Source organism: Aythya fuligula, chromosome Z (assembly GCF_009819795.1).
Source record: "Aythya fuligula isolate bAytFul2 chromosome Z, bAytFul2.pri, whole genome shotgun sequence".
NCBI lineage: Eukaryota > Metazoa > Chordata > Aves > Anseriformes > Anatidae > Aythya > Aythya fuligula.
In genome coordinates, this window is record NC_045593.1 from 32,680,612 (window position 1) to 32,704,191 (window position 23,580).

The 23,580-nt window shown below is 37.1% G+C and overlaps 1 long non-coding RNA gene across 2 annotated transcripts in view; it reads right to left on the reverse strand.

Moving 5' to 3' along the window:
• The window catches only part of LOC116501055, a 649,666-nt gene that overhangs the window by 275,979 nt on the left and 350,107 nt on the right, over nucleotides 1-23,580 (reverse strand). The window lies entirely within an intron of this gene.

Here is a 23,580-nt window from a genome sequence, read left to right on the forward strand (position 1 = left end):
TCAATTAATGCTGCACCAGATTTTCATCTTTACTTTCATAAATTTGAGGTATTTAAATATAACAACCTTTTACATCTGTGAGTTACATGACAATGTATGTTTATATTTTCCAGAAAACAAACAAACAAGCAAATACGAAAAACATGTAATTTATCTATTTGGTTCCTCATACGGGCATAAATATCCCAGGACTGGACAACAAGGAGTTAGCAATATAATGGTTACTGTGCTAATGAGGATATACTAAATGCTTCAAGACTTGCAAAGTCAACTGGAATCCTCAGTCATTGTTCAGCCTCCAGGCAGCTAGTAAAAAATTGATCCTTCTTTACCTAAAGCCCAACTACCTTCAAGTGTGGAAAGGATGTTCGGCTGAGTTGCAGGTATATTGAATATTATAGCTTTGAAAATGAAGAGTTAATTTCAAGCTGACATCTTGAAGAAAAAAACAAGTTGGAAAGAATGCAGCAAGACAGACAATGTTTGACAGACTGTGATAGTTACCTACTTTAAAGGGTCACCATAATTTATTTGTCCAAAAACAACTGCTGACAGGACTAGCTGCTGGGAACAATCTGCACTTTTATAGTTTCAACCAATTTTTTTTTTTTTCAGCTGTGGCTTTACTAGAATAACATTTTCTAGGAGGACTTGTTGATATTGCTTACTGGACTTGTACTCTATTTTCTTGCTACTTTAGAGAAGTAGTGCAAAGGGACAAACGTGGATTTGTACTCTGAATTCATACATGAATCCTTTTTTGAGGTTGAGTACATAAGTAGTTTGCAGTGGCACAATCTCCCCCAAACAAATTTGCACTTTACATAAAAATTGCTATGTGAAATAAAATTACTTGTTTTTTCTGCTACAGGAAGTTTGTAGTACTCTGTCATATTAGGATAAATATATTTACCTCATTATTTAATCCAATATTTATCTGTCCTTTCTGTTAATTTTCACACTTGTTCTCCTTCAAAGAATATTTGGAAATATTCTCTCTGTCTGGAGAGTCTCTTAAAAATAAATTGCTTAAGTTTATAAAAAGGGCATATACCCCTATTTTTAACAGACAAAGGATAATAGAGAAACAAAAACAGCACTACAAAAAAGAGTTTTAGGCACAGTTCCCATTTTCTACAACATATCTTCCAATAAAACAAACATTAGTAATATTTTGTTTCTGGTGATTTTAGCTGATAATGTTTCTATATACTAGAAAAAATAAAATAAAATTACTGGTGTTATATAAAAACATGGTAAATAATTTAAAACAAAACAAAACAAAACAAAACAAAAACAAAAACAGCCAAATAAGTTAAGTCAAGGCTTATCTAGAGGCTATTAAGCATTTATAATAAACTATATGAAAAATTTACAAAGCCACAGGCTTATCTGAGACTAATGTGAAATGTAGCTCTCTCCACTGTGTCTAATGCAGAATCATGTGATGTTCTCGGAGGGGTAAACTCAAAGCCTTTTTGTAGACCATATCTTAAAAAATATATAGTTTTACATTTTCTGCAGAAGGATAAAGGAATAGTGTTTCCCATTAACTGTAACTCTGTCTCATAGTTAATACTCTACTAAATTACGCAGGTGTTTTTAACCCTTAATCTATTAGTTATATGAAATTCCTAAAGGGCTCTCAGAGTAGCAGTCATCGTATAGGTACTTAGAAAACAAGTCTTTTTAAAGATTTATTATTTTTTTTGTAAGAATCAGTAATTTATACATTGGTTGTGTTAATCAGCTAGTACCATATTATTGCAAGTATTTGTTACATCAATAGCACTGCTTCACAAATTCCACAGTGTAATATTCCACTATTAATTTTATGAGGACATTTTTGTTTTCTTCATTTTTGTTTTCTTCATTTGTTTTCTTCACCTTTTCTTCATTACAAAGGTGACACTTTGTAATGCTCATGTTAATTAAACATCGCACATTGGGTATCTTACAAACTAAATAGCAATTTCTGTTTGTAGGAGACTTCTTGATCCTGGTAGAGAAGGTAACTTACTATTAATGAGATAAATAAGATTCTAATATTTTTGGCCAATACATAGAGAGTCCAGAGGTTTGTGTCTGTAACAGTATACTGGAAATTTATACTGTGTTATACTACCATAAAGTACAGTTATACAGGACAGCCTTAGTAAAGATAGATCAGTACTTGCTCCTGACCAAGATTAATTCACCGTAATAGAGTTGAGCTGAATTCTATTCAGTTTATTTGGATTCTATGACAGTATAAAAATACATCAGAATTTTTATTAGAATTTATATTGGAATTTGCACCATTTTGTTTCAAATATTTTTTGATCTGTAAAGATGGTGAGTAATCTCATTTTCCTTTTTTTGTACTCACTTAATAAATCACATTTTTAAAGATTTTACAGAAAGGGGAGCATTTAATACAGCTTTGTTGCTGTTGGTCCAAACATGCGAAAAGAAAAGATCAGCCAACCAAACAAACATAATCAACATGCATTCTTTTTAATTTGCAAAATTATACAGTGTATTTGATATTTTTCCCCTTCTTGAGCACCATCTGCAGTATTTCAACCATGCAAAATGCTCTTTAGTGCCATAGGGGAACTTACATAATTTGCTTTGAGTTTTTCTGAGAGTACTACAAATGGTTTATTATGACACATTTGATCAAGTTAACTGTTACTATCTCCTAAGAGTAGAGACGAAGTCTCTAATGTCTAGTTTGGACTAAATTACAATAAAAATAAATAAATAAATAAATACATTTGAATTAATATTTCTATCAAAAACCTAAAAAAACAAAAAACAAACAAACAAAAAACACAACCAACCAACCAAAACACCTAAATTTGTCCTCAGACATGTCTTGTTCACCATGGAATTATTTTGCAAATGGCAAGAATATGAAATATTCTTAAATATATAGAAAATATAAAATATTTAGAATATTAAAAATATTCATAAAATGAAAAATATAATTTTAAACATAAAAATAATCAAAAATATTTTTAGATATCCTGTGGTAAAACTGAGTCATTAGTATGATGTGACTCACAAAAACAAAAGGGATCCTGTAGCAAAAAAAAAAACCTTTAATGGTTATGCTAAAGTTCTGCATCAGAAACAATCAGATTAATTAACAAGTTTTACTTTTTTAATAGGTGGCTTGCTTGCTACACAGAATATCAGAATCACCGAATGTTAGGGATTGGAAGGGATCTTGAAAGATCATATAGTCCAATCCTCCTGCTGGAGAAGGAACACCTAGATCAGCTCATTCAGGAATGCATCCAGGTGGGTTTTGAGTGTCTCCAGAGAAGGAGACTCCACAACCCCCCTGGGCAGCCTGTTCCAGTGTTCTGTCACCCTCACCATGAAAAAGTTTCTTCTCAAATTTAATTGGCAACTCCTATGCTCCGGCTTGCACCCATTGCCTCTTGTCCAATCATTAGATGTCACTGAGAAGAGCCTGGTTCCATCCTCCTAAAAGTTGCCCTTTACATATTTATAAACATTAATAAGGTCACCCCTCAGTCTTCTCCAAGCTAAAGAGACTCAGCTCCCTCATCCACTCCCTTAATCATCCTCTTGGCTCTGCACTGGACTCTCTCAAGCAGTTCCCAGTCCTTCTTGAAGTGAGGGGGCCAGAACTGGATGCAATATTCCAGATGCAGTCTCACCAGGGCAGAGTAGAGGAGGAGGAGAACTTCTCTTGACCTACTAACTACACCCCTTTTGATACACCCCAAGATGCCATTGGCCTTCTTGGCCACAAGGGCACAGTTCTGGATAATGGTCATCCTGCTGTCCACCAGGAACCCTCAGGTTCCTTTCCCCTGCATTGCTCTCGAGTAAGCCAGTCCCCAACTTATATTGGTACCTGGAGTTGTTCTTGCCCAGATGCAGGACTCTACACTTGCCCTTATTGTATTTCATTAAATTTCTCCCTGCACAACTCTTCAGCCTATCTAGGTCTCACTGGATGTTAGCATAGCCTTTCGGTGCATCTGCCTCTCCTCCCAGTTCAGTGTCATCAGCAAACTTGCTGTCAGTGCACTCTATTCCCTCAACCAAGTCTTTAATGTATATCTTAAATAATATTGGTCCCAGTACTGACCCTTGAGTGACTCCAGTAGATACAGACATCCAAATAGACTCCATCCCATTGATCACAACTCTGTGGCTTCCCTTCATCCAGCTAATGGCCCACTTCACAAGCATCCACAAGGAACATTCAGTCTAACTTCTGGCTCCACAAAGGATCACCCAAAAATCAGACCGCATATCTGAGAGCATTTTCCAAATGCTTCTTGAACTCCAGAAGGCTTGGTGCCATGACCATTTCCCTGGAGAGCCTGTTTCAGTGCCCAGTCACCCTTTCAGTGAAGAATATTTTCCTAACATCCAGCCTGAATCTCCTCAGTTGGAGCTCCATGCTGTTCCCTCAGGTCCTTTCGCCATCACACGAGAGCACAGATCAGCAGCTGCCCCTCTGTTCCCTCCGTGAGGAAGCTGTAGGCTGCCATGAGGCCTCCCCTCAGCCTCCTCAGCTCCAGACTGAGCAAACCCAAGGGACCTCAGCTGCTCTTCATTTGTCTTGCTCTCTAGACCCTTCATCATCTTAGTACAGACTGTAACACCAGTTGAGGAAAAAGACCTTTTGAACAAGGAATGTGAAATGGTCCTATTTATAACATTTTAGATAAATATTACGGAAAGACGTCTAAAAAGTCTGTAACAGAAAGGTCAGAAAATAGTCCGTAAAATAGTCTTTGATCAAAAACCAGCAAACACATACATAACAATCTGAGGAATTTTATCAAAATCATTAATATCATGTCCAATATTGACCAGCTTCATGGAAAGTATAAGAGGTATGTCTTAATTCTTACTCCCCTCCAGCTGAGCATAAATTTTCCCTTTTACATCTCTTAGGTTTTCTTTCCTTTCCTTTCCTTTCCTTTCCTTTCCTTTCCTTTCCTTTCCTTTCCTTTCCTTTCCTTTCCTTTCCTTTCCTTTCCTTTCCTTTCCTTTCCTTGCCTTGCCTTGCCTTGCCTTGCCTTGCCTTGCCTTGCCTTGCCTTGCCTTGCCTTGCCTTGCCTTGCCTTGCCTTGCCTTGCCTTGCCTTGCCTTGCCTTCTTGCCTCGCCACTCCACTCCACTCCACTCCACTCCACTCCACTGCACTCCACTCCACTCCACTCTTAGAAACTATAGAAACTAATAGATACTGTAGAACTACTGAAAATTTTTAAGTTCAGAATTTTCTATAAGAATAGTTGTATATAGAAGTAGCAAAGTCAACTTGTACAATCTTTGGAGCAAGAAATGGTGTAATTATTTACAAAGTTTATTAAGTTTTGATTAAACCGAAGTTCTTTAATGAGTTTATCTTTTTCTTTCACTTATTTTTAGTTTTATTGAGTGCCAATTACAAACACCTTCAAATACAATTGCTGCCACTATTTTAGACATCAACATCATTTTACAGTCATTAACTATGGCATTTACTATCTGAATAAATCAAAGAGAGACCAGACAACAAAAGGGTTGTACATAAAGTGAAACATAGGTGTATCACTTTAGAACTCATCATGGGCTTAGAAACCTCAGAAATTCAGAAAATATTAATTATAGAGGCAATGCCAATCACTTTGCTACATCAGGTCTGCTGTTAGAAGTGTTCAAGACTAAATGCAAGTAATGATTGACCAGATGCATAAAGGACAAAACTGCTGACCTGCAGACCAGCTGGCTAAATGACTTCATTTTAAATCTAGGGAATGGGGAGAAAAATATTATATTCTTAAATATCTGTTAATGACTTAGGGTATGTGAGATCCCTCTTACCATATAATACTTTAACTCAAACCTTGCAAATGACTGGAATATTGTCTTTCCACCAAGACAGTGAATTCTCACCCAGACAATTGAAATAATGTCACATTAGTAGGAATAACCATAATTCTTCTGCTTGTATAGCTTATGCTACTTAAATTGAGATATGATTTAATAGCTTAATAGGTAGTATTGGTGATAGTAGACGGTTGGACTAGATGATCTAGTAGGTCCTTTCCAACCTTGTGTATCTATGAAGCTGTGAAATGCAGATGACCTGATAAATGTTTATATCATCTTTAAGCACCAATGTACTTTATGCTATAAGTGTTCTAAATACAAAAAATTGTGTAAACATTGCATGGCATGAGAAATTGTTGCAACTATACGTAATATAACTATAGGAGTTAGAAAACTAACTATGCAGAGGTTAGCAAAAATATAAATTATACTAAGTATAAATGACATCTGATATATCTGGTCAAGCACAGTTGGGTACTAGACTAACATATGAAATGATGAACTAATAAATTATTTAAAACTTGAGATTCCAGAACATATTCTCAGACAAATTAAAGTCAATAGGAAGTGCAAATTCAGCATTTTTCAGCAGATGAGTTCAGCATTTTTCAGAGATTCGACATAATAGAGTGTTGAATCGCATTATCAGTTTCTATGAATTGATGCATCTCTTCAAAACTAATCTGTTGCAGCAGTGAGGGCAAAACATTTTTAATCACCATTTGATATGGATTACACATGATGTTCTTTCAGTACTGCTGTACTATCTTTTCAAACAATCATTGCAATTACTAAGAAATAAAGGAAGCCACAGGGAGTAAGTGATCATATGAAATGAATATTTCTTGCTGACATACTACATATAGTTATTCCAACTTCTGTGAAAAATCAACTTAACGTTATAGTAAGAACAAAAGAAACTATCATAAATAAGGTATCAACAGCAGATGTAGTTAAAAAAAATATCTTTTAATACTTCTTTACCAAGTGTGGTATTTTTGTAACATGTTATTTCTTAAATAGAAAAAAAATAATAAAAATATGTATATATATATATGTATATAATTATTTTTAAATAAAGTTTTTCTATGACATTTATTTTGCAAGGTGAATTTATAAGCCATTCTTATCTATAACAATCATAGCCTTGATGTTAATCAAGCATAATTACTAGCTTGTCTCATCTGACATGATAAAAATGGACTGAGAAGTAATGATCAGTCTTAGAGAGATGTCCTTTCAAGCCCACCTCCTTGGACAAAGGTTTATCTAAATTTTGTGCAGCCCTTCTCCAGTCAGGCTTTGAGATGTCAGACAAAAAGATCAGCCCCAGGACTAGTGTGTAGAGATCATTGCTCTAATTGGGATACATTCTAGCAGATTGGAAAGATTTAAAACTTTAAGATAAAGTTTTTTTTGTGGAAAAGTTTATGAACTCTGACTTCCAAAATAGGAATATATCACTCCTGAGGACCAAAGATGCTACCACACTATATAGAAACCCTGACTGCTTCAGTCATAGTTTCAGATTAAGGATTATGGTCAGGAATGTCTGTAATCCAGGATACTGAAAGTCTCTTTTTAACTGAGACATCTGTGAATGAGGGATTAAATATCTTCCTGGCTTTAAGGTACTTGTTACTGAATGTTTCTCTATTCTGCACAAGGGAAAGACCTTTGGTTGTCTTGGTGGTGCTCAAAAGCAGTCTTGTAGGTCTTCAGGTCTTCACTTTTGCCTTTTCACACAAACTTTTCCCTATGGCCATCACAGTGCCACAGAATCACAGAATTGTAGGGGTTGGAAAGGACCTCAAGAGATCATCAGGTCCAACCCCCCTGCCAAAACACATTCCCTAGAGCAGGTTGCACAGGTAGGCATCCAGATGGGCCTTGAATAACTCCAGAGAAGGAGACTCCACAACAACCTTGGGCAGCCTGTTCTAGTGCTCCATCACGCTCACCCTGAAGAATTTCTTTCACATGTTGGTGTGGAACTTCCTGTGATCCATTTTGTGGCCATTGCCCCTAATCCTGTCCCCACAGACCACTGAAAAGAGGTTGGCTGAATCCCTCTGCCTCCAACACTTAAGATATTTGCAAACATTAATAAGGTCCCCTCTCCGCTTTCTTTTCTCAAGGCTGAACAGACCCAGGTCTCTCAGCTTATCCTCATAAAGAAGATGCTCCAGGCTCCATATCATCTTTGTGGCCCTCTGCTGGACTCTTTCCAAGAGATGCCTGTCTTTTTTTTTGTACCAGGGAGCCCAAAACTGGACACAGTACTCCAGGTGAGGCATGACCAGAGCAGAGTAGAGGGGGAGGATCACCTCCCTTGACCTGCTGGCCACACTTCTTGTTATGCATACAAGGATCCCATTGGCCTTGGCCACAATGGCACACTGCTGGCTCATGGACAACCTGTCATCCACCAGGACCCTCAAGTCCTTCTTCACAGAGCTCGTCTCCAGCCTGTACTGACATATGCGGTTGTTCCTTCCCAGGTGCAGGACTCTACACTTGCTCTCATTAAATCTCATTTGGTTTCTTCCTGCCCGTCTCTCCAGCCCGTCCAGGTCTCGCTGAATGGCAGCACAGCCTTCTGGCATGTCAGCCACTCCTCCCAGCTTTGTATCATCACTGTACTTGCTGAGGGCGGACACTATTGCATCATCAAGTTCATCAATGAACACGTTGAACAAGACCGGACCCAGCACCAACCCCTGGGGAACACAGTTAGTCACAGATCTCCAGATGGACTCTGCACTGCCAATCGCCACCCTCTGAGCTCAGCCAGTCAGCAAGTTCTCAACTCACCTTACTGCCCAACAGCCATTTCTCTGCTGTTGAAGATACTCAGCGCTCCTGGCATAGCTGGCAATAAGTGATGGATGCAAAAATTTAGGATAGATCCTAAGGAGCAGAGGCACAACTACTGAATTTTTTACTATGTGGAAGAATTACCCCCTCAGGATCTAATGCCTTTGCCTGGAAGATACTTAACTGTTTCCAGTGATATGAAATCAAGAGGACAAAAAATAGAGGAAAAATTACTAGCTTGCTTACCTTGTGGGAGTTTATAACCACAAATGCTTTATCACCTTCCATATACTAAATACTCTGACTGTTCCTGGTCACTGGGACTATTCCTGGTAAAGCGCATTACCTAGTTTCTCAAGTCAATTTATTTTCTCTCTCAATGTAGAATTCAGTATACCTAGTGACAGCAAATGTTGCTTCTTATATCTGCAAGTAAATATATTTTATTGTATTTCACTTTCATTTCACATGATACCAAAATCAAAGAAAATTATAAATCTGTTCCCCTCTGTGAAAATGTGTTAAGAAATGCCATTACAGATAGTGAATAAATGTGCAAAGACCAGTTGGCAGATGGAATACCATCTGAATATCATCTCTTTGTTTCTTGTAATATAGCTTTCTTTTAACAATTAGAAAATGGTTTTCATGAAGAACACACTATACAGAAATAAATAACTTGAGAAGTGACAATACTTCTACCTGATAAAGAAAAAAGATAATTTTAGTATATTTGTATGCAAATTAGATGTTGTTTTCACTAATTCCTACAGTTTCTTTCCTGCTGAACAGTCTAATTGACACAAAGGTAGAACTGAAACATTCTGAGCAAGCTTCCTAGCCCATTATTTTATAAGTATGAAGTTATAGAATCACAGAATATCCTGAGTTGGAAGGGACCAGTAAAGATCATCAAATCCAGCTCCTGGCTCCACACAGGTCTACCCAAAAATTCAGACCATATGACTAAGAGCATAGTCCAAACACTTCTTAAACTCCAGGAGGCTTGGTGCCATGACTACATCCATGGGGAGCCGGTTCCAGTGTGCGAGCACCTTCTCGGTGAAGAACCTTTTCCTGATACCCAACTTGAACCTCCTCTGTTGCAGCTTGACTCTTGACCCTTGGGTCCTATCACTGGTCACTAAAGAGAATAGGTTGGTGCCTGCCCCTCTGCTTCCCCTCGTGAGGAAGCTGTAGACTGCAATGAGGTCTCCCCTCAGCCTCCTCTTTTCCAGGCTGAACAGGCCAACTGACCTCAGCCGCTATGTCTGTCCTCTAGTCCCTTCACCCTCTTTGTAGCCCTTCTTTAGACACTCTCCAATAGTTTCATGTCCTTATTGTACTATGGTGCCCAAAACTAGGTACATTACTTGAGGTCAGGCTGCATCAGTGCAGAGTAGATCAGGACAGTTACTTCCCTCGACCAACTAGCAATGCCTGATGCTTGATATGGTTGGACGTCCTGGCTGCCAGGGCACACTGCTGGCTCATATTCAACTCGATATCAATCAAAATCCCAAAATCCCTCTCTGCAGGGCTGCTCTCCAGCGTCTTGTCCCCCAGTCTGTATGTATAGCCATGGTTGACCCTTCCCAAGTACAGAACCCAGTATTTGCTGCTAAACTTCATGTGGTTGGTGATTGTTTATCTCTCCAATCTATCTAGATCTGTCTGGATCTATTTGTAAGGCCTTTCCACCCTGAACAGAGTCAATAACTCCTCCCAGTTTAGTATCATCAGTAAATTTACTCAAAACACCTTATAGTCCTACATCCAAATCATTGTAAAGAAATGGCCACAAATTGAAGTTTTGGGGGGTGCAGTGGTATTATGTGGTAAGGTTTTGGTAGCAGGGGGCCATAGGGGTGGCTTCTGCGAGAAGAATCTAGAAGCTGCCCCGTGTTAGGTAAGGGCCCCACTGCTGACCAGAGCCAAGTGAAGCCAAGTGATGTTTGCACCTTGGTGAGAGTATATTTAAGACAGGGAAAAAAAAAAAAAAGCTGCACCACCCAGCAGCTGGAAGAGTGAGAGGAGTGAGAAACAGCCCTGCAGGTGTCAAGGTCAGTGAAGATGGAGGGAGAGGGGTGCACCAGGCACTGGAGCAGAAGTCCCCTGCGGCCTTTGGTGAGGACCATGGTGAAGCAAGCTGTCCCCCTGCAGCCCATAGTGTACCACAGTGGAGTAGATTTCCATGCTGCAGCCCATGGAGGAGACCACGGTGGAGCAGGTAGTGGTGGTGCACTGATGGAGGCTGCGGCTTGTGGAAGACTCCTGCTGAAGCAGATTCTGGGCTGGACCTGTAGCCTTTGGAGAGGACACCACGCAGGAACAGTTGACCTGGCAGGTGCAAACTGCCCATGGGGACCCAGATTGGAGCAGTTTGCTCCTGAGGGATGGACCCTGTGGTACGGACCCATATCTGGATCAGTTCTTAAAAAGATGCTGCCTGTGGAAAGCCCACACCAGGTCAGTTTGGCAAGGTCTGTATCCCATGGGAGGGACCCCACAGCACAGGGAATGAGTGACCGAGAAGGAGCAGTGGAGAAGAAGCGCTATAGACTGACCATAACCACTGTTACCCCATTCCCCTGCACCACATGGGGTGAGGAGGTGGAAGAGGGCAGAAGGGGGAAAGGTGCATTTGGTTTCTTTCCTTTGTTTCTCACTCTAGCTTGTTAGTAAAAGGCAATAAATCTCACTATCTCCCTTTGCTGAGTCTCTTTTGCCCGTCATGATAATTGTTGAGTGATTTACCCTTCCTTATCTTAACCCTTAAGCTCTTTTCATCATATTTTCTCCCCATTTCTCATTGAGAAAGGGGAATGAGAGAGTGGTTGTGGTGGAGCTCAGTCACCCACCCAAGTAAAACCATCACAGTTTTAAAAGAAAATAATTTCAATCAAAGAAAATGAAGAACTTCATTTATGCATATTCTTAGTGTTTTCTTTATTTTTTCTGCCATTCTAACCTTCCCACCAGGTGAAAACAAGGGATAGAGATGTTATTTGAAATAGCTGAGGCCAAGCAAACCATTTAAGTTTATAGAAACTGACCAGGTGAAAGAAAAAGAGTAAATAGTTACATTTTTTACCACTGGTAGTTCAACATTACTGAACTACCTTCTGGCACCTTATTTCATCCTAATTCTCCCACTAATAGTATGGAAAACACTCCCATTTATTTGTTTGTTTGTTTGTTTGTTTGTTTGTTTATTACAGGTATTTTACTGTGAGTGCTATGCACTTGAAAGTGCTTATTGAATTCTCAGTTCATAAAAGTAAAGCAAGGCTTACCACCTTACAAAAATAAATAAATAAATAAATATGGAACAATAATTTTGTGGAGTGCTAAAACCGAAACTTCAAGATCATAGTTGATCTTGGAAAATATGATTGATATCAATAAGATTTAGCATGTGCTGAGGCACATTAATGAAATTCCCAATAGGATCTCTAAAATTCTATTTTAAGCTTTCAACAATTATTGAAGTAAATGTGATCATATAACAATGCACACCTGATGTGAAAATACTTTTTAAACCAACAACACATCTTCACCAGGGAGATAGATATGGGATTGTTGCATTTCATTTGACATTAGAGTGAATATTGTACTTTCAAAACAAGTTTTAGGGGGAAAATAAATATATAAATATCTTTAAAGATTTTAAATTTATTGCCACGCCTAATATATTTCTCCCATAAGCATTATGTATTTAAAAGAAAAGAGATGTGAAAATAGAAGATAAGTATATTACAGAAAATAATCAAATACAAGAATCTCTGGAGTTACTATTCACAGATTTCTAAAATTAAATAATGAGAAACAAAGGCAAATTTAGTTGTTTTGATTTTTTTGTTGTTTCTTTCTTTGTTTTGTTTTATTTTCCTTTTTTTTTTTTTCTTTTTTTCCCAGAACTCTTTGATAGGAATATTAACAGGAAAGAAAAGGAAGAGAAAAGGAAGATAAATGGAAGAGAAAATGAAGGAAGGAAGGAAGGAAGGAAGGAAGGAAGGAAGGAAGGAAGGAAGGAAGGAAGGAAGGAAGGAAGGAAGGAAGGAAGGAAGGAAGGAAGGAAGGAAGGAAGGAAGGAAAAGAAAGAGAGAAAGAAAGAGAGAAAGAAAGAGAGAAAGAAAAGAGAGAAAGAAAGAGAGAAAGAAAAGAGAGAAAGAAAGAGAGAAAGAAAAGAGAGAAAGAGAGAAAGAGAGAGAGAGAGAAAGAAAGAAAGAAAGAGAGAAAGAAAGAGAGAAAGAGAGAAAGAGAGAAAGAGAGAAAGAGAGAAAGAGAGAAAGAGAGAAAGAGAGAAAGAAAGAGAGAAAGAAAGAGAGAAAGAAAGAAAGAAAGAAAGAAAGAAAGAAAGAAAGAAAGAAAGAAAGAAAGAAAGAAAGAAAGAAAGAAAGAAAGAAAGAAAGAAACTTCAAGCTTAAATTTACCAATTGGCTGAAAGAACAGACTCTTTCCTCTCACCATCAACTGTAGAGTTTACACAAGGTTTCTGTGAATGTACAGTGTAACAAGGACTGATGTTTAGCTCCATAAAGTATAAGCCATGTTTACCTTGATAAAAAAAAAACTTAAGGCACAAATACTCATAAAGGCATTTCATAATGTTCAGGTAATCACTGTTTATATTTCAGTGCATAATTCAGGAGACAAGAAATATCAACAAAGAGGCTGACGTTCATGGCATTTAATAATGTTTCCATTGTTTTGCTTTGTTTTGTTTTATATTTTTATTCCTCAGGAGAAAAAAAAAAAAAAAAAGAAAAAAAAAAAAAAAAAAAAGCTCATTTGACTTAATGTTTTAAATGTGTAATGCCTGCTTGCAAATATGAAAAATTCTCTCTGATCTCTAAAATAAACACATAAATGTAAAATTAATGTACTCACAGAAGTGACTTTATTTCACCTGAAAATAATTTTAACATGTATGACAAACTACCTCATCAGAAGGTACTTTAAAGCAGAAACTCAGAAATTCTCTGAGAGTATCCACAAATGTCCCTAGTGGAAGTGAGTGTGCTAGATATCAGGGACAAACGTCTCCATAAAGAAGCAGTCAAACAACCGTGTAACCAAGCAAATGGAGGATGTTACCTTCAGTATGTAAAACTTATATTGTTCCGAAAGTTGTGGGAAACCTCTGATCACTGTTAACACATGGCAAGTACCTGCAAGCAGTGAGTATCAGTGATTCTCTTCAATGCTTTTTGAAGTATGGAAACCATATAAAACATTCATGAATTTTCATACATATTTATAAACAGGTTATCTACTTTTCACAGTAATAAGTTAGCCTACAAAGGTAAAAATAAACTTCACAGTGCTTTCCTCTCTTCTGCAGTCTTTTCCAAATGAAAAGATGTCAGTTTTGAAATGGAAAAGATGAGTGCAAAATGTACTGTCAAGCTCACTGGTGGGCACCAATACGTAAATATACTAAGCTTCTTCAGTCATTGTGGACTGCACATTTCAGTGTCCTCCTGACTAAGATGTCTAAGGTACCAAGGTTATGCAATAAAAAAATAACCAAACAACCAAACAGCAAGAACAAAACAAAACAAACAAACAAACAAAAACTAGAGTTATAAAGAAAAGGTATACTGCAGGTAGAAACAATGCCATGACTGGCATAAAACCCCTCTCTTTCAACTGCAGTGCTTCATCAATATCTTCCAAAATAGTATAATAATAAATAAAACAATAAATTTGCATTGCTAAGTGTTTGTAGGTATTTCCTCATTTTAAATCCCTAACAGAAAGGTGTCATTTACACAACTCTTAGGGGTATGCTCTTATGACAGACATTATTTCATCCACATATGAACAGGGGCTATTACTGCAATCCATTTCTGTGGCTGGGTATCATTTTAATCAGCTGCTATTTAGTGCTTAAACAGCTATTAAAAGCAGCCATGCATGTAAGTGTTTCTGTGAATCAATTAAGCAAGACAGCTCACTATACTGATGACTCTATGACCTTTGATATGAACATTTTTTCTCTTTGGCATGTCATACTAGTATTTGGGCTACTTATCTGATTTTGTTGAAAGATTCTAGAAACCACCAATTATTTGAACTTGATCTGTGGAATCTCATCTTCTGTTGTTTTACTGGTTCCAGTACACAGCTGTGTCTCCAGAAACATTTAGAAACCTACAGTGTGTTTTAATCCTATTCTACTGTCATCTAAACACAGAATTTCTACTGTTGTAGACAAAATCTATTTTTGCAAATAATGTTTGGATGAACACATTGTGGATTTAATAATTATCATGTCTGTTTCTTTAGGGTTTTCAAAATATATATATAATGCCTAATAACATTTTATAACATTTAAAGTGCTGTAACTTCAGTAAAGAGTTGTTGGATTTTTACAGTGGCATGATACCATTTTATCAGTTACAGAAGAACAGTAATATGGATTCATTTTTTTCTTGTGAAAATTGTGTAAATATATCAATCAAAATGATAAAATGCTCAAAATGATAAAATGATAAAATTTAAAAGTTCCAGGAAAGACACAGATCATGTTGGCTTTTTCTTTTATAAAACAAGTCCACCTACAAAAAATATCCTGTGTGTTGAAAAGATGCTGTTTTTAAAATATAAAGATCAGTCATTTATATATTGAGACAATGTATAACTTAAACTTTGATTTTGTACTCTGAATTTGTCTTCCTTCTTGCCTGTGCTAAAGAAACCTAGTGCTGGACTGGCTTGTGCAATGGGAATTTAAACATCTTTTCCTTTGCATATGTAGCATTACCAATGAAATCACAGGTGATACATGAGGAATAGAGAATCCTAGTTTAGCAAAGAATCCTTTGTGAATACTAGTTACAAGAAGCTAGAAATACACATTGTTACCCTAAATGCCTGCTAGATCAGTCCTCAATGAACACGAGAAACATGACATAACATGACATGGCATAGATCTTCTTTTTTAATATTTTGCATCTTTCAATACAGAGCTCTCTGGACAGTAAGTGATTAAAGTTGGCTGGAATTGAAGAAAATCTAGCAGAAGTTGTAACATAAAATTAAGTGGAATAATTCAAGTACTAGTGAGGAAGCCTTGTCTCAGTCCATTATATTTTAAATACTGTGTGAGATATTTACACATAAAGGGGGAGAAGGAAGGGGAGGGGAAAGGGGAAGGGAAGAAGGAGGGAAAGTGTAATGGGAAAGTGTAATATAAATAATTGATAAAATAGTGGTGTTTGACTCTGTAGAATCTGACTAGAATAAAGACAGCATCCCAGAAAAAAAAAAAAATCCAAGAATACTACAATCTAGCTATCAAAAAATTAAAATTCATTATTATTGTCTTGAATATTTGTTTTAATTTCAGAGACAGTGAAAAAGACAGTACAAAATGGATGTGAAACATTGGAGAGTATCCACAGAAGGGCTACAAAAAGGGTGAAGGGACTAGAGGGGAAGACTGAAGGGAAAACTTCCCTAGAGGGGAAGACGCAGAGCAGCTAAGGTCAGTTGGAAATTAATTTCTGATCCATTCTACTATGACAGGATTTTTTTATTATTATTTTTATTTATTTATTTATTTATTTATTTATTATAAATAAAGCCCTAAAAACTGGCAAAATTAAGTAGTGATTGGAAATATATTTTTATTTATTTATTTATTTATACAGTTTTCATGATGTGGTTTATTTCTAGTATCTGAATTTAATCACTAATAACACATTCACATCTAACTAGTATCTGATTTCCAAATTTAATTGTGAGCAGTCACAACTTTGAACAGTTAAAAACAGAATTAGTGTTACCCCTTGATTTTCACTGGCAGAAATAAAAATGCAGACCCCAATGGTCCATATCAAACTTCATAGCACTGTCTGATGCCTTATGATATTTTATGTAATCAGTGAAAAAAAACATTATCCAAAAACAGAGATGGTATTTGGTCATGCTTGTTCTTCTGTTTTCTATTACAGAATGACATATGTACTGTATTCATTATGGTGCTGCTTTGTACATTGATATTCCCTATGTTTTAAAATTGCAGCAAAACAAGTTGTAGTAACAATTGTGAGCAAATTGTGGTCATCTCCCTGGAAATAAATAATGAAAAATGTTATTTTGTAACTGTATATATGAATATTCTTCAAAAACATTCAATAACAAACATATTAGAACATAGAAAAGAAAAAAAAAAAGAATTTTAAGACAAAAGACAATCTTTTTCTCATATTGTAGAAAATAAGGGCAGTTAAGCAGACAAGCAGACAATACATTGATTAATTCTAGCTTCTTTATCAGTGCTGATGTAAAAACTAAATATCCCCACACATCTGCCAAATCTGGTGTTTTCCATTAGCTCTACATCTGTCATGATTAAGACACTAATCCAGAACTTTAATGTGTTAAAAATCTAACAATTAGAATTAGAATTAGAGTTAGAATTAGAATTAGAATAATTCAGTTGGAAGGGGCTTATAAATATCATCATTGAACTGTCTGACCACTTTAGGGCTAATCAAAAGTTAAAGTATATTATTGAGGACATTATCCAAATTCCTCTTGAGCGCTGACAGGCGTGGGGCATCCACCACCTCACTAGGAAGCCTGTTGCAGTGCTTGACCACCCTCACAGTAAGTGTTTATTTATTTATTTATTTATTTATTCATTTAATTTTATTTTTTATTCTTTCAGAAGAGGTGCTTCCTAATGTTTAAGTTTGGCCAATCTTTTGTTTTCTTTCAGATTGTTTTCTCTCTTCCTTTCACAAAATTAAACTATACACTTAAACAGATTCGCACTTTCTCTATGAAGACAGGCTGTGAGAGTTGGGGTTGTTCAGACAGGAGGGGAAGAAGACCAGCCTGGCTGAACACAGAATTGTGGCTTGAGCTTAGGAGAAAAAAGAGGGTTTATAATCTTTGGAAAAGTGGGCAGGCCACTTGGGAGGACTATAAGGATGTTGTGAGGCTGTGCAGGGACAAAATTAGAAAGGCCAAAGCTCATCTGGAGCTCAATCTGGCTACTGTTGTTAAAGATAACAAAAAATGTTTTTATAAATACATCAACACAAAAAGGAAGACTAAGGAGAATCTCCATCCTTTACTGGATGTAGGGGGAAACTTGGTTACAAGAGATGAGGAAAAGGTGGAGGTGCTTAATGCCTTCTTCGCCTCAGTCTTCAGCGGCAATACCGGTTGTTCTCTGGATACCCAGTACCCTGAGCTGGTGGAAGGGGATGGGGAGTAGGATGTGGCCCTCACTATCCATGAAGAACTGGTTGGTGACCTGCTATGGCACTTGGATGTGCACAAGTCGATGGGGCTGGATGGGATCCACCCAAGGGTACTGAGAGAACCTGCAGAGGAGCTGGCCAAGCCATTTACCATCATTTATCAACAGTCCTGGCTATTGGGGGAGGTCCCAGTTGACTGGCGGCTAGCAAATGTGACGCCCATCTATAAGAAGGGCTGGAGGACTGACCCGGGAAACTACAGGCCTGTCAGTTTGACCTCACTGCCAGGGAAGCTCATGGAGCAGATCCTCTTGAGAGTCATCACGCAGCACTTGCAGGGCAAGCAGATGATCAGGCCCAGTCAACATGGGTTTATGAAAGGCAGGTCCTGCTTGACAAACCTGATCTCCTTCTATGACAAAGTGAAGCGCTGGGTGGATGAGGGAAAGGCTGTGGATGTGGTCTACCTTGACTTCAGAAAGGCTTTTGACACCATTTCCCACAGCATTCTCCTCAAGAAACTGGCTGCACTTGGCTTGGACTGGTGCATACTTCGTTGGGTTAGAAACTGGCTGGATAGCTGGGCCCAAAGAGTTGTGGTAAATGGAGTCTAGTCCAGTTGGAGGCCAGTCACTAGTGGCGTTCCTTTATCTTTAACGATGATCTAGACGAGGGCATTGAGTGCACCCTCAGTAAGTTTGTAGATGACACCAAGCTAGGTGCGTGTGTCGATCTGCTTGAGGGTAGGAAGGCTCTGCAGGAGGATCTGGATAGGTTGCACCGATGGGCTGAGGTCAACTGCATGAAGTTCAACAAGGCCAAGTGCCGGGTCCTGCACCTGGGGCGCAATAACACCAAGCAGACCTACAGGCTGGGAGATGAGTGGTTGGAGAGCTGCCAAGCAGAGAAGGACCTGGGAGTGATGGTGGATAGTCGGCTGAATATGAGCCAGCAGTGTGCTCAGGTGGCCAAGAAGGCCAACGGCATCCTGGCTTGCATAAGAAACAGTGTGACCAGCAGGGTTAGGGAGGTGATCGTCCCCCTGTACTCAGCTCTGGTGAGTACTGTGTTCAGTTTTGGGCCCCTCGCTACAAGAAGGACATCGAGGTGCTTGAGCGGGTGCAGAGAAGGGTGACGAAGCTGGTGAGGGGCCTGGAGAACAAATCCTACAAGGAGCGGCTGAGGGAGCTGGGCTTGTTCAGCCTGGAGAAAAGGAGGCTCAGGGGCGACCTTATCGCTCTCTACAGGTACCTCAAAGGAGGCTGTAGCGAGGTGGGGGTTGGTCTGTTCTCCCACGTGCCTGGTGACAGGATGATGGGGAATGGGCTAAAGTTGCACCAGGGGAGTTTTAGGCTGGATCTTAGGAAGAACTTCTTTACTGAAATGGTTGTTAGACACTGGAACAGGCTGCCCAGGGAAGTGGTGGAGTCACCATCCCTGGAAGTCTTTAAAAGACGTTTAGATGTAGAACTTAGGGATATGGTTTAGTGGGGACTGTTAGTGTTAGGTCAGAGGTTGGACTCGATGATCTTGAGGTCTCTTCCAACCTAGAAAATCTGTGATTCTGTGATTCTGTGATTTTATCAGGGACTGTAGCAAAGGGAATAATGGTTATAATCTAAAAAAGGGGAGATTTAGAGTAGATATTCAGAAGAAATTCTTTACTAACAAGCATTGAACATTGAGGCATTATTACCTAGCAGATATTTTTCCTTTGAGGAAACTATTTTATAGTTTAAGGAATAAATGTTCACTCTTTCTCTCTGGATGTAGGACAAGAAAAGACTCAGAGAGCAGTTTAGCACCAGTGCTTGCAAAGTTTTGAGTATTACACCATTATCTTAAAGGCCACCATCTGGTTATTTTTCTCAACAGACCATCTGCAATTGTGGACAGCCAAAATTCAGAAAATTCTAAGGACCACAGAAGTTTCTTATTTTGAAGGTTTACACATCACTTTATCTCATGACATCTCTGAGTGGTTCTGCATTCCCTGTATTATAGGAACATTATGAGTTAGCCATGAATTAACAGGAAAATAAAATAAAATAAAATAAAATAAAATAAAATAAAATAAAATAAAATAAAATAAAATAAAATAAAATATTGGATAATTTCTACACAGCCTAATAAGCCCCATTCTTCAAGTTCAATGTATTATTTGCAATTACAGAATCGATGATCTGTATGAAAATATCTTTAAAATATCTCATAAAATAGTTTCTATACTAAAATTCTAATTTTAATTTGTTTGTTGACATTTCTACTATTTATTCTTTATGAAGTTAGCACAAGAAAATGAAGTATTGTATTAGTACAGGAAACTGGTGTTTAACTTGGATCATCTTAGTTCTGGGTTTCCACAATTCCATTTTCATGCCTTTCAGATACATTCCACCAGTCTGTCTCTGCCTGATATACATACCTTACCACAGAGATTTCCTTACTAACCACATACACAGCAGTCAAACAGAAGACTGAAGACATTTTAATTTTGGTAGACTGTTTTCGAATAGAGCCTAGAGCACATTGAGTGACTCACTTTTCCACCCACGACAGCAAAGGATATTTGCTGTCCTAGACAGCTTTTCTTTGAATAGGGTCAAAGGAAAGATCATTTGCATCCTACCTTTCTCACCAAGCTGCCCAAGCTACCTGAGATAACATTTAAATTCAGGACTGATGCCTCCCAATATTTCTGTTAAAATAAGCAGTCAATTACTCATATGGTCCACATGAAGTTGCTAAAGAAGAATTAAGCTATTCTAAGCTTGCAAGATATTGAATGTTCAGCTTGTCACTCCTTAGTCTACTGCAGAATGCCTGTTTTAAGCTTAATTTCCTGTAATTTTACTTCTTTAACACTCCTGAAAACCAAACCAGCCAACCAACAAACGAAACCAACCAAACAAACAAAAACAATGGAACAGGGTGCTTAGATAAGTTGGAGATGCCCCATCCCTGGAAGTGTTCAAAATTGTTCAGGGTCAGCTTGGATGGGGCTTTGAGCAGCCTGGTTTAGTGGAAAGTATGTCTACCTATGTCTGCCCATGGCAGAGGGGATGGAATTACATGACCTTTAAGGCCCCTTCTAACCCAAACCATTCTATGATTCTATTTTTTTGTGTGTGAATTAACTATTGCATTGTAGTCAGAAAAGAAATGTAAGTAAAAGTAAAAAAAAAAAAAGTAAAAGTAACTAAAGTCAGTAATGTGGTTTGACACAGCAAAATAGTGAAAGCAAAAATTTTACACTGAGAATGATTTCTTTCCTGTAGTACAGGAAAATAATGCAAAAATAAAGAAAAGTAAAATTCTAAATCTTTCAGTTGCCCATAGAATCATACCATTCTTCTTGCTTTCTTAATATAAATTATGAACATCTCAAGACTTTTGTTTCCTGGCACGTTGCCCCATGTTTTTGTCTAATAATATGGACGAATCACATGATCATTTTACATTAGATAGATTGTTATTCCAGTGTTCTAGGCACTGTGCTATCTGATGAAAGACATTTCACATACAGCTTGGTTTTAAAAATCCAACCATTCTCCAATTCTGATACAAAATATTAGTTCTAGGAAGAGCTTTGAGATGAATAGCAGTGAAAGCAGAAGACACTGAATTTTGGGCATATTGATATATACAAATCATATTATACATGCAAGTGGACCAATAGTAAATTGAATATAGAAATTACTGCAAACTTTTTCATGATAAGATAAAACACTTTTAAAATGTCATATCATTTCCGAAGATACAGCGTAGCTTCTCTGACAGCCCAAAAAATTAAACAGATATCATTAATCCTGAACTGGTAATATAACATAATTGACAATACAATTCCAGTGATCGGTATTATATTTACTTCTAGACTACTAAATGTTAAAATGAAAGCATGGATTCATTGCATCTGTAAAAATAAATAAATAAATACATAATAACATTGTTAACCCTATTTAACAGATAGAGAAACTTGCCTATATCAATGGTCAATCTCCATGACAGGAACTAAAACCAGTCTCAGGCAAATTACTATCCTGTAAGCTACACAGTCAACACAGTATTGAACTATTAAGAAAAGGTTGTTCTGACATTTTCTACAGCCTGCCCCCTGAGAATGATAATTTTACTCTTCAGCCTTCTTTCAGAAATAAACAGCAGATCCAGATGCAAAGTTCAGCTTCTGCTTTTACAGACTTTAATAGTTTTTGATTGCTGATGCATGTACTTTGCCCATCATAAATTAAACAAGGGAGACAGATTTCTACCTGAAGAAGCATGTCTGTCAAATGTGTGGTTAGCATGGTGTTTTTCATAAAATTCTGCTACGGATGGCTAACATGCTGATTAATGGATTTTAAGGAGGAATGTGTAGTTTTGAAAGATAAGTATTCTTTCTAATTTAGCAACCAAAAAATTGTAAAGATTTTTTTTTTACTCCTGCAAATGTATGCACATTTATTTAGGGATGGTATATTAATAAATGACAACTGCTGCAGAAAGTAGTCTAGCATTAAATTAAATACATTTCATGACCTGCTCGCTCAAAATGCATTATCTTTTAATATATTATGCATGCAAATATCATATAGTGACACTACTTAAATGACAATCGTAAAGTCCTGTGCAAAAATCAAAACCTGTTTGTCTGATGAGTTAAAAAAAAAAAAAAAACTTGAATTATTTATAAGAAGTATATTATTTGATAATATTACTATTTTGTATAATTGCTTTAGCACTTCAAAGTGTTTTTCTTTCAAAAGGAATGAAAAAAAAAAAAAAAAAGGTGCTTGGTTCTCCATCAGAAAAATAACAAATAATAATTAGGACATTTTGACACGTGTTATATGACCAAAAATAAAAAACAAGTATGGAATGAAGTCCTTAAGATATTCTTTGCTCTAGAACACTAATAATGATATAATCCATGCTATTAAAATAATTTCTTACAGTCTTATGTTATGGAGATTCTACAACCTACACAGTCTATATTCACTGTTGAAAAACTCTTGCCTAAATTCCACATTAAATTATGGTACTTCTCCTAGCCTCCACTGGCAAGAAAAATTAGTGTATTTTTTTTTTTTTTTTTTCAATCTGTTCTCACTGACTGCTTTCTGGACTTTCAAAATATTTTCCTATGTCTCTCTAGATCTTTCTATGGCTCACCTTTTCCCTGGAATTCTGTTTCCAGAGCTTGTCTTACTTCATCTATCAAGATAGTTCTTCCTTATTGTGTACTGATGGAACTTTTTTATTCCTAAGTGTATTTTTTTAAAATGTGTTTATGTTGAAGTACATTATATAGACTAAGCCCAATATTTCCAACATTACTTTAATCCCTAATTCAATCCTCCTGAAACTCTTCTAGCATGGTGATTTATTTTTTTTTTTTCTGCATAACTTTTCTGCTTTTTTTTTTTTTTTTTTTTTTCTGCATAAGGAATTTAGAGGATTATTTGATCTATGCCCACCTCACAGTGAATACTTGATGTCTGTTTTGACAATACATCTATAATAGCTATTTTTTCAGCAAGGTTACCCCCCAAAAATTTAACATTGTTATGAATCGTTCACCTAGATAACAGCTGTTCCTAATTTGTCCTCATGCAGGAAAAATGTCTTACTACAGTACAGTTATGATTTTTTTTTTTTTTTTTCTAAAAGGTTAGTGTGCTCTAGGA